Raw genomic sequence first — 19,036 nt, forward strand, 5'->3', positions numbered from 1 at the left:
GTGTCCAGGTTACCCCGCCCCTTCCCCAACACACACCCTGCTTTATTTTCCTACCAGGCAGTGATCACCACAAGACAACCATGGTTGCATCTCTATCCTTTCTCTCCACCTCAGTGACTGGGCTTAACTGCAAAATGTACTGATCACTCAGGCAGGAATGCTTACACTTACTTTATTTATCTCTCTGTTCCTCTGACCTGCACTTGGCAACCTGATCCCTTCCTATGAGGAGAACTGCAGTGAATTCCCAGCTGTTTGAGACTGCATTTCTGCATTTCTGATGGGTTCTATAGATGCTGTTGCTGCTGCTGGCTCAGGGATCACACTTTGAGAGCCCCTACTGGAGAAAAGATTATACACAATTAGAAATGAAAATCATGGATTCTTAGTTTCAATTCTGCGTAGCTTTGGACAAGCCATGTGACCCCCATTTAGTTTCCTCATTTGTTACATCTACAAAATAATCACTTTATCCACCTTAATGGCATATTTTAAGGATCCAGCTAACTAATGTATCTAATATTATTTTTAAAACTGTAGAGTGATAATCAAGTAAGATGTTACTTTTTACCTCTAAAAACTGGCCACTTAAAAAAAAATGTTATCATTAGCATATCTAAATTGCAGAAAACTTGGACAATACAAAAACAGTAAGGCAGTAAAGATTGCCTGTGATTTTGCTATCGAGAAACAATCACATTTTAACATTTTTTAAAAATGGAATTCTATCCACCTATGCAGATTGAATGTGGGTTTTATAAAATGTCATTGTTTTACAATGAATGTCTTGGTGCCTGAATCTTCTGTATGGTTGATTATTTCCTCAATAAATGCCTAGGAATATAATTATTGCATCAAAAGATGTGTTGGTGTACGGTCTTTGACACATACTGCCAAGTTACCTTCTTAGAAGGTTGTGCTAATTTTTAGTTCTCCTTTCAGTAGTGTGTGAGAGTCCCACATGAGCATGACTTCCTCAGTATATTTACTTGAAAAGTGTGCTAATACATAAAGCACACTGTATACTGTCTTTTGCAGGGTAAGAGCTTAACATGTTTGTTAACTTTGTTGCATAGGAAAACATACCTATAATATTCAAGCTTCTTTACAAAGCAGAGTTTGGTTAGGATAAAGTTAAGTTTTTTTAGTCATTGTATCAGTGTGGGATACTATTTTTTTGTACTCTTTTTTAAAGTATATTTTATTGATTATGCTATTACAGTTGTCCCATTTTCCCCCTTCACTCCACTCCACCCTGCCCACTCCCTCCCACCCACATTCCTCCCCCTTTAGTTCATGTCCATGTGTCATAAGTTCTTTAGTTTCTACATTTCCCACACTATTCTTGCCCTCCCCCTGTCTATTTTCTACCTATTGTCTATGCTACTTATTCTCTGTATCTTTTCCCCCTCTCTCCTCCTCCCACTTCCCTGTTGCTACCCCTCCATGTGATCTCTATTTCTGTGGTTCTGTTCCTGTTCTATTTGTTTGCTTAGTTTGCTTTTGTTTTAGGTATGGTTGTTACTAACTGTGAGTTTGATGTCTTTTTTTAACTGTTCATATTTTTTATCTTCTTTTTCTTAGATAAGTCCCTTTAACATTTCATATAATAAGGGCTTGGTAATAATGAACTCCTTTAACTTGGCCTTATTTGAGAAGCACTTCATCTGCCCTTCCATTCTAAATGAAAGCTTTGCTGGATAGAGTAATCTTGGATGTATGTCCTTGCCCTTCATGACTTGGAATACTTCTTTCCAGCCCCTTCTTGCCTGCAAGATCTCTTTTGAGAAATCAGCTGATAGTCTGATGGGAACTCCTTTGTAGGTGACTGTCCCCTTATCTCTTGCTGCTTCTAGAATTCTATCTTTCATTTTTACCTTGAGTAATGTAATTATGATGTGCCTTGGTGTGTTCCTCCTTGGGTCCAACTCTTTGGGATTCTCTGATCATCTTGGACTTCCTGGAAGTCTATTTCTCTTGCCAGATTGGGGAAGTTCTCCTTTATTATTTGTTCAGATAACTTTTCCATTTGTTGTTTTTCCTCTTCCCCTTCTGGTACCCCTATAATTCGGATGTTGGAAAGTTTAAGGTTCCTAAGCCTCTCATTTTTTTGAATTCTTGTTTCTTCATTCTTTTCTGTTTGGTTGTTCCTTTCTCCCTTCTGGTCCCTTCCATTGATTTGAAATCCAGTTTTCTTTCCATCAGTATTGGTTCCCTGTGCATTTTTCTTCATTTCTTTTATCGTAGCCTGCATTTGTTCATCTAATTTATGACCAAAGTCCACCAATTCTGTTGAGCATCCTGATCACAAGTGCTTCGAACTGTGCATCTAATAGGTTGGCTATTTCTCGGTCGCTTAAAAAAACTGGCTCTGGGGCTTTTAATTCTGTTTGAGCCATCTTTTTTATTTTATTTTAATTTTTTTTTCTTTGGTCTGGTCAAGCCTGTTACTTATGAGGGGCAGAGCCTTAGGTGTTCACCAGGGCGGGGCACCTCAGTTGCTGGGTTGTGACGTTGTATGTGGGGGCAGGGTCTGAGAGGGAACAATGGCACCTGCTCCGGTCTCCCTAGGACTTGAGTCCCCTTTTGCTGCTTCCCACTAGCCAATTGGGCCCTTCTGGTGCTGGCCCCCCGGGAGGGTGGGCTTGTGTACTTTCTCGGACTCTGTGGGTTTCCCCAAGGAGCCTCCTGTGAGGCTGAGAGAATCTCCTGGCCTCAACTCCCACAGGTGTTTTCAGTCGGTGCCTTTAGGGTTTGTTTCCCAGCACTGGGTCCCTGGGTTTCGTGGTCTGTGTCGCTGCCCGTTTTCACTTAGTTTGTCTGCGCGCAAATGTGTGGCTGCGGACAGCCAGCTGCCTTGTGCGCCTCACTGGGTCTGCCTGTTGCCTCCCACGCCCAGGGTCTGTCACTGGTCCGTCAGCTGCCCCCACACTTCTGGGGTCTGCCAACTGCCGTCTATGCCCTGCGAGCCCGTGTCTGCCAGCCACTGCTTCTTCCTGCCCGGACCCCTTGACCCCTCTCTGTAGGCCTCCGACTCTGCCCCTCCTTACCGGTCTTAATGAATGGTAGACTTCCGTTCAGTTCATTTCTCTCAGTTCTAGTTTTTTTTTTGTTTGTAAATTCTTGTTGTCCTTAGTTTTGGTTGTGGAAGAAGGCATAGTGCGACTACCTATACCTCCATCTTGGCCTGAAGTCCCTGCATTTCATTTTAGATTACTTTCTTTTGTAAGGTGAATTCTTGTGATGATGCCAGGCTTTGTTATGTTTTCAAATTGGGTTGAGTGAGTCTTTGAAATTTTTAGTTTTATTTTTTTCCCAAGATTGCTTGGTTATTCTGGGTTCATTGAGTTTCCATATGAACATTAGGATTAGCTTGAGAATTTCTCTTAATGACGATTCCACAGAATTCCCACCAGCTGTGAGGAGGTTCTTGCCACCTCTACGTTCAAGGAAACTGCCTGGGCAACGTAAGAGGTTCGGCCAAAGTCACTTGGCAGGTGTATGATAGGGTCAGAACTCCCTGCTCTCCTGACGCCCCTCGAGGCATGCCCGAAGGCAGGGTCCACGGAGAGCCAGAGACCCTCACTGGGGGAGTGGACAGGCCTCCTCTACCGCCCCCAGGTGCTTGCTGGATGTCATTTGTGAAAGAGAAACCAAAATCGCCAGGCTGCTCCCCAACACTCAAGGAAATACAGAGCAAAAGGGAAGTAGATGTGTTAGCTCAGAGAAGACACTCTGGCTGCATACTGAACAATATTCAGTTTGTTCGGGCCCGCCAAACCTCCGTAACGGGACGCCCGGAAGTCAGGATACTGTATTTTAATGATATTACTTCTCAGACTCTGAATAAGTAATTTTACTAATAAAAATAAAATGTGGGCTTCATAATATAAATTATAATAATTGCTATTTTTTGCTTTAAAAATTTGATATTATTTTTCTCCTGGGTGTATCCTCTATGATTTTTACAGAGCTAAGGAAATGTGTTCAGTTACTTTTGAGGAAATGATGAAAAAAAGGACATGCTGTTTATTGAGGACATGCATTTATCAAAAGGAATATATGAGGTCTTTCCAGAAGGTATCCAGCCATGTAATATGAAAAATAGAGACGTTTATTGAAGAAGATACAAGATATAAGAAACATTGTATACAGGGCAATGGCGCCTCAGTCCCCTCAAAGTAGGCACCTTGGGACCTCACCCTGTTCTCCCAGTTGCCATCAGATGCCCTGTCATATTTTCCTGAATCTCATTGATAGTCTGAAATCTCTTCCCTTCCAAAGGTGATTATAGTTTTGGGAAAAGCCAGGAATTGTAGGGTGCCAAATCTGGGCTGCCTGGGGGGCTGAGTCACCTGGTCGATTTGATGTTCTACCAAAAAACTCTGTACAAGATGTGATGCATGAGCAAGTCCATTGTTGTGATGAAGCTGCCGTTCACCAGTTGCCCTTGTGAATCATCTGAATAGTTTCATTCAGTGGCCTTTTGAATCATCTGAATAGTTTCACACATCTTAACACAAAATTTGATGGAGATTTGTTGCTCTACTCACTCAGTCATTTTGAATGCAATGGCCACACAGTATACATGCTCATGGAATGGCATCTACCACCCCCACTGACTAGTACAGTGAAGTAGTCATTGTTCACGCATGTGCATTCCAGTCCACTCTCCTTGGTTACCAGGTTATATCAGTGTCATGCAAACCGTTCTTGTTATATTAACAGTGGCTGGACTTTCTCTAGACAGACCTCAATATATTACTGAATTTAGTCCTCAAGACCTTTTGTAAAGTGTGAGTAGCACATGCAATTAAGTACATGTTCAGCATTAAACATATGAATCTAGATTTGAGCTCAGGTTAGTTTCAGCACAAAATAGGTGACCAGTGGCCATTTGTTGAATATATGAAGGACTATGTTTTGTTTCATTTGTTTATTTATTTAAGATTTTATTTATTTATTTTTAGAGACAGGAGAAGGGAGGGAGGAAGAAGAAGAGAAACATCAATGTGTGAGAGAATCATTGATCAGTTGCCTCTTGTACGTGTCCTAACTGGGGACCAGGCTTGCAACTCAGGCATGTGTCCTGATCAGGAATTGAACCAGTGACCTTACACTCTGCAAGATTACACACACAACCAACCCAACCACGGTGGTCAGGGCTATGTGTTTTTTATTGTAATTATGTTTATCCCTTAAAGAGCACTGAACACATTTATATGTAAGGTATTGTACTATGAAAGATACAGAATTGATTGACAGTCCTGTCCTCAGAAAGTAGGGCACTGGACATGTCCATAGATGACTGTAAATATTAGAGTGGACAAAATGTTCTGTTAGAGTCTTCAGACCTTTTTATTGCTGAGTATTTTCCATTGTGTGAAGAATATACTATGTTGTTTATCCATTCATCAGTTAATGGACATTTGGGTTGTTTCCACTGGCTAAAAACATTGTTGTTGCTATGAACTTTCCTTTTTATAAATTAAATTTATTGAGGTGACAGTGGTTAATAGGATCACACACCTTTTGCCGTGTATAATGCACACCCATGTTTTGGTGTGCATTGTACATGATTATTATACCCATGTATAATGTGCATCCTTATTTTCCCCTCAAAATTTGGGCAAAAAGTGCACATCATACATGGAAAAATACAGTAGGTTTCAAGTATATATATCTGTGATATATGATATATATATTACATTGTGTGTCCATCCAAAGTCATAATCATCTTCTGTCACCAAGTATCTGGCCTACTTTACCCCCTTGCTATCCCCATCCCCTTCCCTCTGGTAACCACCATACTGTTGTCTGTCTGAGTTTAAATTTTATATCCCACATATGTGTGAAATTATATGGTTCTTAGCTTTTTCTGACTTATTTCGCTTAGTATTAACATTCTGAAGTTTCATCCATGTTGTTGCAAATGGCAGTATTTCGTCTTTTATTGTGGCTGAGAAGTATTTCATTGTGTATATGTATCACATCCTCTTTATCCAAACCTCTGTTGAAGGTCACTTTGGTTGTCTCCATGTCTTGGCCACTGTGAACAGTGCTGCAATGAACATATGGTTGCATGTATCTTTGTGAATACATGTTTTAGAATTTCTTGGGTAGATACCCAGGATACCCGGGAGAGGGTTGCTTGGTCATATGGTAACTATCTTTAATTTTTTGCCATATTGTTTTCCATAGTGGCTGTATCACTATACATTCTCACCAGTAGTGAATAAAGGTTCCCTCTTCTCCACAACCTCTCCAACACTTGCTATTACTTGTCTTGTTGATAATAGTCATTCTAATAGGTGTGAGGTGGTATCTCATTGTAGTTTTGATTTGCATTTCCCTAATAGCTGGTGAAGTTGAACATCTTTTCATACACCTGTTGGCTGTTTGTATGTGTTTTTAGGAGAGGTGTCTGTTCAGGTCCTCTGCCCCCTCCCCTTTTTTTAAATCCCCACTGGAGGACATGTTTATTGATTTAGAGAGGAAAGGAGGGAGAAAGAGAGGGAAAGAAGCATCGATGTGAGACAGAAATACCAATCAGTTGCCTCTTGTATGTGCCCCAGTCAGTGTCCTAACCTGCAGCCTAGGCATGTGCCCTGCCTGGAAATTGAACCTGTGACTTTTGGGTTTATGGGATGATACTTTAAGCAACCACCCATGGCTCCTTTGCCCGTCTTTTAAATTGGATTGTTTGTTTGCTTGCTGTCGAGTTTTATGAGTTCTTTATATATATGGATATTAACCTCTTGTTGGGACTGTTTGCAGATATCTCCCATTTGATTGGTTGCCTTTTTTCTTTTGAGGGCAGCAGCTTTTTAGTTTGATATAGTCCCGTTCATTTATTTTTGCCTTTAATTCTCTTGCCTTGGGGTCAAATTCATAAAATGTTCTTTGTGACCAAGGGCCATAATTTTAGTACTTGTTTTCTTCTATGTAATTTATTGTTTCAGATCTTATAGTTAGGTCTTTGATCCAATTCAGATTAATTTTTGTACATGGGGACAAACTCTAATCTAGTTTGTTGCATGTGGCTTTCTAATTTTCCCAGCACCATTTATTGATGAGGCTTTCTTTATTGTGTGTGTTTTGGCTCTTTTGTCAAAAATTATTTGCCCATATGTATGTGGTTTCATTTCTGGGCTCTCAGTTCTGTTCCATTGTTCTATGTGTCTGTTTTTCTGTCAGTACTATGCTGTTTTGATTATTGTAGCTCTGTTGTATAATTTGAAGCCAGATGGTGTGGTACCTTCAGCTTTGTTCTTTTTTTTCTCAGGATTGCTTTGGCTATATGGGGTCTTTTGTGGTTCCATACAAATCTGATGATTTTTTTTGGTTCTATTTCTTTAAAAAATGCCATTGAGATTTTGGTGGGTATTGCATTAAATCTGTGTATTGCTTTGGGTAATATGGCCATTTGAACCATCGATTTTTCCAATCCATGAACATAGAGTTTCTTTCCATTTCATTGTGTCTTTTTCAATCTCTTTAATCATTTGTAGTTTTCAGTATATATGTCCATTATGTGTTTTGTCAAATTTATTCCGAGTTATTTTACTCTTTTAGTTGCACTTGCAAAAGGTATAGTTTTGTTTTTTTTTTTTTCATTTCTTTTTCTGAAGTTTCATTGTTAGTATATAGGAAAGCTGGGGTTTTGGTACATTGATTTTGTATCTGGCATTGTTACTGTATTTATTTATTGTTTCAAATAGTTGTGTGTGTGTGTGTGTACATGTATGGAGTCTTTAGGCTGTCTGTATGTAAAATCATTAATCTGCAAAAAGTGACAATTTTACTTCTTTGTCAACCCAGTTTGTATGCCTTTTATTTCTTTCTCTTGTCTGATTGCTCTAGCTAGAACTTCCAGAACTATGTTGAAGAAGAGTGGTGATAGTGGGTGTCCTTTTCTTGTTACTGATTTTAGAGAAAAAGCTTTCAGTTTTTTCACCATTGAGTATGATACTGGCTGAGGGTTTGCCATATATGGCCTTTATTATGTTGAGGTACTTTCCTCCTATATCTATTTTGATGATATTTTAATTATATATGGATATTGTATCTTATCAAATGCTTTTCCTGCATTTATTGATTAGATCATATGATTTTCATTCATCATTTTGTTAATGTGGTATATATTACGTTGATTGATTTTTATATGTTGAACCATCCTTGTGATGCTGGAATGAACCCCACTTTATTGGGATGTATTATTTTCTTAATGTATTGTTGTACTTGATTTGCTAGTATTTTGTTTAGGATTTTTGCATTTGTATTCATCAGAATTGTTGATCTATAGTTTTCTTTTTTTATGCTACTCTTGCAGATTTTGCAATCAGGATTATGTTGGCCTCATAAAATGTGTTAGGAAGTATTGTCTAACTTTCAATATTTTGGTAGAGTTTGAGAAGGGTAGGTATCAAATCTTCCTTGAATGTTTGGTAGAATTCACCAGTGAAGCTGTCTTGTCCTGGATTTTAATTTTGGGGGAGACTTTTGATGGTTGTTTCAATTTCTTTACTGTTGATTTGTCTATTTAGATTTTCAGTTCATTATGATTGATTCTACAACGGTTCTACATGTTGAAGAACTTACCCATTTCTTCTAGGCTATTGAATTTGGTGACAGTCTTTCATAGTATTCAAGTATGATTCTTGTTATATCTCTCATGTCTGTGGTAACTTATTTCATTTTGGATTTTGTTTATGTGGATTTTCCTCTTTTTTCCTTAGTGAGTCTAGCTAGGGGCTTGTCAATTTTAGTAATCTTTTCAAAGAACCAGTTCTTTGTTGTATTGATATTTTGTATAGTCTTTTTGTTCTTTATTTCATTCAATTCTGCCCTTTTTTAAATTATTTCCTTTCTTTTGCTAACTTTGAGTTGCTTTTGTTTTTCTTTTTCCAGTTCTTTAAGGTGTAATGTTAGGTTGTTTACTTGCAATTTCTCTTATTTCTTGAGATAAACCTGTAATGATATCAATTTACCTCTTAATTACTGCTTACACTGCTTTATGGAAATTTTCATATGTCATGTTGCCATTTTCATTTGTCTCTATGTAGCTCTTGATCTCATTTTTTTTCCTTCTTTGACCCAGTCACTTTTTTGTAGTGTTTTTTATTAATCCTCACTTGAGGATTTGTTTTTTTTTTTTTTAATTTTAGAGAGGGTGGAGGAGAGATAGAGACATTTATGTGAAAGAGAAATAGCAATTGGTTGCCTCCCATACACACCCAGATTGAGGATAGAACCTGCAATTTGTATTTGTGTCCTGACTGGGAGTTGAACCCATAACCTTTTAGTGTATGGGATAATGCTGCAACTAACTGAGCCACCCAACCAGGGTTAATGGTATGTAGTTTAATGTCTCCATATTTGTGGGTTTCTTTACTTTCTTTTTGCAGTTGGTTTCTAATTTCAAGGCAATGTGCCTAGAGTGTGTGCTTGATATAATTTCAATCTTTATTTTCTTTTGAGACTAGTTTTGTGACCCAACATATGGATTGTCCTGGCACTCTTGCAGATAAAATTTATGAAAATGGAAGTTTTATATATATACAGTAGTCATTTTTTTCTGAATACATCTGATATCCATCCTCCTTTGCAAATTCAGACCTTTATTCCCTCCTCTTTTATGTTTTTGTTGTCACAAATTATCTCTGTTTATGCTGTAAATTTTTTGGTGATCTTAATCACAGTTTTGTGACCTTTTGTTCTTTGTTTCAGAGAGACTGACCCCCTTGAGTATTTCCTGAAATGGAGGGCTTGTGGTGATAAATCCCTCAGCTTTTGTATGTTTGGAAAACTCTTTATTTCTTTTTCATATTTAAAGGATAACTTTGCTGGATATATTATTCTTGGCTGGTAATTTCTCTTTCAGTAGTTTGAATATTTGGTTTCACTCTTTTCTGACTTGTAGAGTTTCTTCTGAGAAGTTTGATGATAATGTAATTGGCTTTCTTTTTGGGGTTAATTTCTTCTTTTCCTTGACTGCCTTGAGATGTCTGTCATTAATTTTTAACTATTTTAAAACAATGTGCCTTGGAGAAGGCCCCTTTGGATTGAGGTATCCAGGTGTTCCTTCTTAGATTTGAGGATCTAGTTCTTCCTCTAGGTTTGGGGAGTTCTCGTCAACTATTTGTTTAACGGAATCTCCGTTCCCTTCTCTCTCTCTCTTCTGGCATGCCTATAATTCATATATTGCTCTTTTTTATGGAATCAGATCTCAGATTTCTTTCATTTTTTTATGCTCAAATCTCTTTCTTCTTTTCTCTATGTCATTTCTAGATTTCTATCTTTGATGTTACTAATTCTTTCCTGCATCCAGTCCACTGTATTTCCTGTGCTTGTTTGTTGACTCGATCTCTTTTATTGATTTCTTCATCTCCAGAATTTCTGTTTGGTTCTTTTTTAAAGTTTCGATCTCTTGTGTTTATTATTTTTTAAAAAGATTTTATTTATTTATTTTTAGAGAGAAGGGAAAGAAGGGAGAAAGAGTAGGAAAAATCAAAGTGATTGTCTCTCATGTGCCCCCCCTACTGTGGACCCAGACTGCAACCCAGGCGTATGCTCTGACTGGGACTCAAACCAGTGACCCATTGGTTCACAGGCTGGTGCTCAATCCACTGAGCCACACCAGCCAGGGCATGTTTATTATTTTGTTTTCTGAGTGTGTTAAAATGCCTGTCTGTATATTCTCACATCTCATTAGGTATTGTCAGAACTGCGATCTTGAATTCTCTCTCATTTATATCACAGATTTCTGTGTGTTTAAGTTTGCTTTCTGGAGATTTTTTTTTTCCATTTTCTTTCTGAGCTGCCTCACTATCTTGGTAATTCATGGTATTTGACAGATTCCTTTATGTCTAGGCATCTTTGTATGAGTGGCACTTCTCTAGCAGAGTAATATAAGAAGGTCTTTCTATTATTTTCTAGTAGGTGACACTGAATCACAAGTTTTGAGCTCTGTGAAATCCCAGTACTCATCTTCCACCACACCTCTGGCTATGTGTTAGTGTAGCTGCCATGCGTGAGGGTTGGGTTGGCTGGGGGAACCTGGCTGCCCTCTTTGTTTTACCCAACTTTGGACCTCTGCAGTGTTCCCCTTGCTCTTCAACCCCTGACAGATCTCAGTGTGCACCCTTTTTGTTCAGGGAATAAAGTGATTCTCGAGTACTAGTTCAGGGGTTTCCAGTTAATGTGCTGGGCCACCACACACTAAGGGCAAAGGGAAGCAAGCTCTGGGAGTCTATGGGGCAGAGTAGCAGGCTCTGAGGTTTTGTTTCTCTTTCTGGAATGCCCACTGCCCAACACCTGGGGCAGCACCTCACTGCCGTGTCCTTGCCGAAGTCTCTGGACTCAGATGTAGTTCATACTGTTCTCTCTTGCAGGAATGCCCACCAACTGTCTTTGTTTGTTCCAGCTGGAGGGAATACCAGCCACAACTGGTTCCTCCTCTCTCTGGGCTGAGTCCTACCTTTAGCTCCCAGCTGCAGAGCTGTGTCCATGGCTCATCTCTGTTCTTTTCCTTTCTTACCTCCCGCATTTGTTCCCCCTTCCCCACCTTTCCCATCCTTTAATGAGTGGATCTTTTCAGACATGCCTGTACATTGAATAGGGAATTCTTTGTTGAATTATAGCTATTCAAATTGTTGAAACTTCAAAGAGAGAGACCAAACTGATCTCTCATGACACTCTTTCTCTGACATCACTATGCTGTGGACTTTCATATGCAGTTTTTTATGTGGGCATATGTTTTCAGTTCTCTTGGTATATATATATATATATATATATATATATATATATATATATATATATATATATATATATAGTTAGGAATTACTGGGTTATGTAGTAACTCTGTTGAACATTTTATGGAATTGCCAAACTTTTCCAATGTAGGTGCAGTCCTACCAGCAATACGCAAGGGTTCCAGTTTCTCCCACCCTCACTCATTATTGTATGCCCTTTTGATTTGAACCATTCTAGGTGGTGTGAAGTAGTATCATTGTAGTTTGAGTTGCAATTCCAATGAGAAATGATGTTGAACATCTTTTCATGTGCTTATCGGTTGTTTGTGTATGTTCTTTCAAGAAATATTCAGATACTTTTTTTAACATTGGGTTATGTGTCTTTTTATTGAGTTGTAAGTATTCTTTATATATTCTGGATGCATGTTTCTTATCAGATATATGATTTCCAGATATTTTCCCCCATTTTGTGGGTTGTCTTTTCATTTTTTTGGTGGTGGCCTTTGAAGCACAAATTTTTCAATGTTGACAAAGTCTAATTTATCTGCTTTTTTTCCTTTTGTTTCTATTTCTAGTGTCAGGTCTAAAAACATAATCCAAGGTTGTAAAGATTTACTTCTGTTTTCTTCTAAGAATTTATGGGTTTAACTTTTACTCTAAAGTCCATGACCCATGTTGAGTTATTTTTTTATATGGTATAAATTAGGTGTCTAATTTTATTGTTTTTCATGTGACTGGTCATTTTGTATTAATTTACATATATATTTGTGAGGTAGGTTTCACTTCATTATTTTGCATATGGATCGCTGGTTGTTCCAGCACTATTTGTTGAGAAGATTATTCTATCTCTATTAAATTGTCTTGGCACCTTTTCAAAAGCCCGTTGTCCATAAACATGAGTGTTTATTTCTGTCCTTTCCATTTCATGTTAATGATCATGTGTGTATCTTTAACAGAGTCTTATTTACTATAGCTTTATAGTAACTTAAATTGGAAAGTGCGAATCCTCTAATTTTGTTCTTTTTCTAGTTTATTTTGGCAGCTTGTGATGTTTTGCATTTTCATGTGAATTTTAGGGTCAGCTAGTTAATTTCTACAGAAAGTTAGCTGTGAAGAGCAATTTTTATAATCACGTTAATAGAATCAAAACTAATTCTACATCTTGAGATAGGAACAGTGATTTCAGGGTACTTTTTCAAGCCTTTGACCCATGCTATGTTTAAAGGTAGACCTAAAGTAAGTAACAGCCTATGCCTGTATCAGAATATCCTTGAATCAAGGTATCTCTCACAAAGAAATGTAATTTATGATACAATGAAAAGTTGACCAAACTGATATACTCTTTTGTTACTTAAATTATAAAATATAGGTGGTCTGTTTGCATTTTGTAGTTTTCCAGGATTAAAGTGGACATAGTTGTTAATTTTATTAAGAAGTAATGTTAAAGCTGATACTTTGTGATGGTAGTAAAATGTACCATGGGTTAAAATACCTCTGTCACCTCACTGTGAGGCAAAGTAGTCATGCTTCCTCTTCTTTTTAATCAGAATTCTCTAACAGGACCTTGTTTCCCCTTTAATCTGGTGGTCTTGTCTAGAAGCATTATTTTAAGGGTAATATATAGCAGTTTTGGTGTGTTAGTGTAGGTCATAAATATGATGTGATTACCAAGGTGCTGATGATAGTTTTACAGGTTTTTAGAGAGTAGAGTCATTGCATTTTTGACCTGATTTTTATTTATTTTGTAAACATTCAGACAGTTGGAGGAGTCTCCACAGCTGCACTTTATTCATTTGTTAGTATTTCCTTAAAGTTTTGCCTATGTATATAGTATTTTGTAGTTATCTCCAAATACAAAAGAACATTAAAAATATTTTATGGTATTTTATAAAGTCTGTGTTATTTAGTTTCATTTTTAGCCTTAATGGTTGCATAGTATTCCATCGAGTGAATACATCATTTGCTCAATCATTCCAGTATTAGAGATTTAAGGAAATCTATTTGTGAATGAATACCTAGAGGTTCAAGGATTTTTTTCTTTTTTAAAAAAGATATTATTTATTTATTTTTAGAGAGAAGAGAAGGGAAGGAGGAAGAGAGGGAGAGAAACATCAATGTGTGGTTACCTCTTGAGTGCCCCCTATTGGGGGCCTGGACTTGGCCCACAACCTGGGCATGTGATCTAACTGGGAATCAAACCTGGGACCCTTTGGTTCTCAGGCCGGCACTCAATCCACTGAGCCACACCAGCCAGGGCAAGGATTTTCTTCTCTGTGATTTTTCATTCTCTCATTATCAGTATGCTTAACAAAAGACCTATCATGTGTAATACAGTTGTTTGTTTTTCTGTCTATTAAATCTCCAAAGGTATTATATAGAACTTTACCATTTCATACCCCATAGGAATAACATTGCCCAGGTTGCAGTGCTTAGTGAGAAGTATTAGTCATGTATGTGGGAGGGGTTGGAGGAAAAATATCTTTTAGTGCAAGGTAGACAATTGTTTGGCTAGATTTTAAATTACAAATGAATTATATTTGTTTTGCATTACCTATGCCCACATTTTGCAGTCAGAGTACTTTTAAAGGGATTCTTAAATGTTGCTTATTAACAGTATTTGAGAATGCTTTTTTAAAAAGATTTTATTTGTTTATTTTTAGAGAGAGGGGAAGGAGGGGAGAAGAGAAACATAAATGTGTGACAGAATCATTGATGGTTGCCTCTTGCACACCCCCAGGCAGGGTCTTGGCCAGCAATCCAGGCATATGTCCAAACCGGGAATCCAGTCAGAGACTTTTTGGTTTGCAGAATGATGCCCAACCCACTGAGCCACACCAGTCAGGGTATATTTGTAAATTCTCTACTTAAGTGTCACATTGAGCTCTGAGTGGCTTCATTTTTTTAAGGGAAAAAAAAATGAAGTTCAAATTAGACATCAATGTTAATATTTTACAATTAAGTTTATGTGGGGGCTGTTAATATTTATCTCTTTAAAACCTTGCTTTGGCTAATTTCGTGAGTAATAGACTTTGTAACCTGAACTACCTAAAATAGGAATCATTAATATCAACAGTCATTTATTGTGATTCCATGTTATAGTTACTACCTGTACCCTAGCATCTAGTGCAAGAAGCAAGAGACCTGGAATCCTGGTAATCCTGCAGTGTGAGCATCATTATTTGTAATGGAAGTGAAGAGTATTCCCTAAGCTTTTTTATGTTGTCAGCGCCCAGCAAATATCACAGAGATCAATCTGTTATTTTGTAATTTATAGTTAAATATTTAGGTGCTTCTGAGTCGAAATGGCTATTATTTAGTGTTTTTCACATCTTGAGTGCTAATATTGGTTTTCACTGCCAGCTGTTGGAAGTGCTAGGAACAAATAATCTGAGTTTTATGGCTCTCCTGTGTGGTTTTCCACAAAATTAAATTCATGCACTTCAGTACTTTGTATTCTGAATGGATCGATATACTTATTGCTGGCATTTTCCACAGGGAAGTTTAACAAAATGTCCCATATATTAGAAAAGTTCTCTATTAATATATTTTAGGGGTATTTTAAATACTTCCATCTTATACCACCTGTGGCACTATTTTCATTCCTAGTGAATTAACTTGTGAAACTTACATAGAATAGAAGCCACAATGATTAAAGATGGGTGTGGGAGTTATGTTTAAGAGAGGTTACTTCTGTTTCTCTAATCTTGGCTTTTATTTCTGGACTTGGATGGTAGTTTAAAAATGGGTGTTTGCTTTATAATTTTCTTTAGATCATGCATATAGATTTTATGTACTTTTTGGATATATATTTCATAATAAATGTAAATGTTAACTTATTAAATATAGAGAGCCTTAAATTCTAAAATTGATTGCTATAGTTAGCTGTTCAAAGGAAACTTAAGGTTTTAGTGACTTTTATTTTTCTTTCCATGTTTAGTTTTATGTCTCAAAAGAAAAGATAGGAATGAATAGGCCTCTTTTTTCCTCATTTCTGTTGATTTATCCATAAGGCTGCCATAAATAACAAAATGAGGGTGTTTTTGGTTTTGCTTTTTAAAATTAATCTGTGGCTGTCACAAGAATGAGAGCAAGGAATGCAAGAATGAGAGGGCATTTAAAAATAAAAAATGGAAAAATTTATGGTTTAAAGTAGAATGGTTTTGTTTCCATTGTTAGACTATTAATATATTTCTCTTTGAAAACCACAATTTTTTTTGGTGAGTATAGCATGAAATCTATACCTCAAGTCACACATACACAAAAAATTCTTTATTACAACTTAGAAATTGTGCATCTTTTGCCTTTGCTATAGGTATTAAAATATCAAGTATATGTTGTCCTATGACCTAGCAGAGAAAGGCTATTTAAAACTTCTTTTGCTGTAAATGAGGGTGTATAAATCTATCTGTAATGAATTTGCATTTTTGTCTATGTGCTAGTAAATTTCAAAAGGTAAATGAGGATCATACTGAGTTTTGATGAATGAAAAAACTAAGTGCGTCAAATTATGCCTAAGTCAACTTTTCCTTTAGAATTTTTTTTTTTAAGATTTTATTTATTTATTTTTAGAGAGGGAAGGGAGGGGGTAGAGAGAGAGAGAGAGAGAAACATCAATGTGCGGTTGCTGGGGGTTATGGCCTGCAACCCAGGCATGTACCCTGGCTGGGAATTGAACCTGGGACACTTTGGTTCCCAGCCCGCACTCAATCCACTGAGCTACGCCAGCCAGGGCTAGAATTATTTTTTTAAAAAATATTTTATTGATTATGCTCTTACATAATCAATAGTTGTCCCATTCCTACCCCCTTTATTCCCCTCTGTCCTTCACACCCCTCCCACCTGCATTCTCCCCCACTTTAGTTTATGTCCATGGGTAATACGTATAAGTTCTTTGGCTTCTCCATTACCTATACTATTCTTAACCACCCCTTGTCTATTTTCTACCTACCATTTATGCTACTTATTCTCTGTACCTTTTCCTTCTCTCTCCCTGCCCCTACTCCCCCACTGATATCCCTCCATGTGATCTCCATTTCTGTGATTCTCTTTCTGTTCTAGTTGTTTGCTTGGTTTGTTTTTGTTTTAGGTTTAGTTGTTGATAGTTGTGAGTTTTTTGTCATTTTACTATTCATAGTTTTGATCTTTTTCTTAGATAAGTCCCTTTAACATTTCATATAGTAAGATCTTGGTGATGATGAAATCCTTTAACTTGGCCTTATCTGGGAAGCACTTTATCTGCCCTCCCATGCTAAATGATAGCTTTGCTGGATACAGTCATCTTGGGTGTAGGTTCTTGCCTTTCACGATTTCAAATACTTCTTTCCAGCCCCTTCTAGCCTGCAAGTTTTCTTTTGAGAAATCAGCTGGCAGTCTAATGGGAACTCCTTTGTGCTGTCTCCTTTTCTCTGGCTTCTTTTAGGATTCTTATCTTTAATCTTGGTTAACTTGATGATGATGTGCCTTGGTGTGTTCCTCTTTGGGTCCAACTTCTTTGGGACTGTCTGAGCTTCATGGACTTACTGAAAGTCTATTTCCTTTTCCAGGTTGGGGAAGTTCTCTTTCATTATGTTTTCAAATAAGTTTTCAATTACTTGGTCTTCCTCTTCTCCTTCTGGCATCCCTATGATTTGGATGTTGGAACATTTAAAGGTGTCTTCGAGGTTCCTTAGCCTCTCCTCATTTTTTTTGAATTCTTGTTTCTTCATTCTGTTCTGGTTAAATGTTTCTTTCTTCTTTCTGTGCTCCACACCCTTGGTTTGAGTCCTGGTTTCCACCCTGTCACTGTTGGTTCCCTGTAGATTTTTCTTTATTTCACATAATGCAACCTTCATTGCTGCCTGGGTCTTTTTTATGCTGTTGAAGTACCCAGTAAGTTCCTGGAGCATCCTGATAACCAGTGTTTTGAACTGTGCATCTGATAGGTTGGCTCTCTCTTTGTCATTTAGTTGTATTTTTTCCAGAGCTTTGATCTGTTTTTTCACTTGGGCCAATTTTTTTTTTTTGGGGGGGGTGGTCTCGGTGCGAGTTTTACTAGGGGCAGAGGCTTAGGTGTTCACCAGGGCAGGGCAGCCTATGTTGCTGTGTTGTGATGCTGTATGTGGGAGAGGGGTCTGAGAGGGAACAGTGCTGCTTGCTCTCTGCTCTCTGCCATTATGTATATTCTAGGACCCTCGGGGTCTCTGCAGTGAACTCTCCTGTGAGTCTGGGAGTTTCTCCCACTGCTACCTCAACCCCCACAGGTGTTTTCAGTCAGAGGTTTGAGGCTCTATTTCCTGGAACCCTCGGTTGTGTGGTCTGTCTCACTTCCCAGTTGCTCCTCCTGGTTTATCTGCATACGAATGTAGGACCACCCAGTCTACAAACCACCACCTCGCCAGGTCCTCCAGTAGCTGCCTAATTGCGAGTCCTTTCCACCTGGCTGCCCGTCTTCACTCCCCCTACTGGTCTGGATGAATATTTCTTCTTTAACTCCTTGGTTGTTGGGCTTCTATACATTTTGATTTTCTGTCAGTTCTGGTTGTTTTTTGTTTTTAAGGTTTTTGTTGTCCTTCTTTTGGTTGTGTGAGGAGGCACAGTATGTCTACCTATGCCTCCATCTTGGCCAGAAGTCTCTCCTTTAGAGTTCTTTATGTGTAGTTTTGAATTTCAAAAACAGGTACCTCGGAATTTATTGTCTCCCAGGTTGAGGTATATATTGTTATACCTGTGTTTAACTAAAATAACACTTTTGAACTCCTGTGACCATGAGAAATTAAAAAATTATCCTTATTGACAGAAAATCAGTAGAAACTCGGGAAAAAAAGCTTGTATTAAAATAGATTACCTAGTCATTTCACATATATAGAGTAAAGGCTAGAAGAAATAGTCAGGTTTTGATTCATATCTTTATTATGTGATAAGAAGTTAAAATATAGTATGTTGAAATTATTAGACAAAAATAGTAGCATAAATCACTTATCATTAAATAGCACATAACATAATAGTTGTATGTTTAAGCATCACTTGACTATCAGTACTTTTACATGTAAAGGGTGTCTGTGGACCTCTGGCCTTTGGGATGGGGCATAATGTTATGGACAGCTTATCCAATAACTATAAAAATACTAAGATGTTTTGTATATTAAAATTTTTAGAACAAAAATATTAGAGGATCATTTCTTTTTCCTGTCTCTATTCCCCTCCTCCCCTTCATACCTCTGCTGCCAGAATATCTGTAAACATTTCATGAAACATAAGTGGTTTTTTTTTTAATATTTTGTTTATTAATTTTTTTAGAGAGGGAA

At 37.5% G+C, this 19,036-nt stretch overlaps 1 protein-coding gene across 6 annotated transcripts in view; it reads left to right on the top strand.

The window, feature by feature from the left end:
* PARG (poly(ADP-ribose) glycohydrolase) overlaps positions 1-19,036 on the top strand; it is a 216,280-nt gene that overhangs the window by 39,047 nt on the left and 158,197 nt on the right. The window lies entirely within an intron of this gene.

The sequence above is a fragment of the Phyllostomus hastatus genome, unplaced genomic scaffold, assembly GCF_019186645.2.
Source record: "Phyllostomus hastatus isolate PE091 unplaced genomic scaffold, TTU_PhHast_1.1 phas_contig_38, whole genome shotgun sequence".
Lineage (NCBI taxonomy): Eukaryota > Metazoa > Chordata > Mammalia > Chiroptera > Phyllostomidae > Phyllostomus > Phyllostomus hastatus.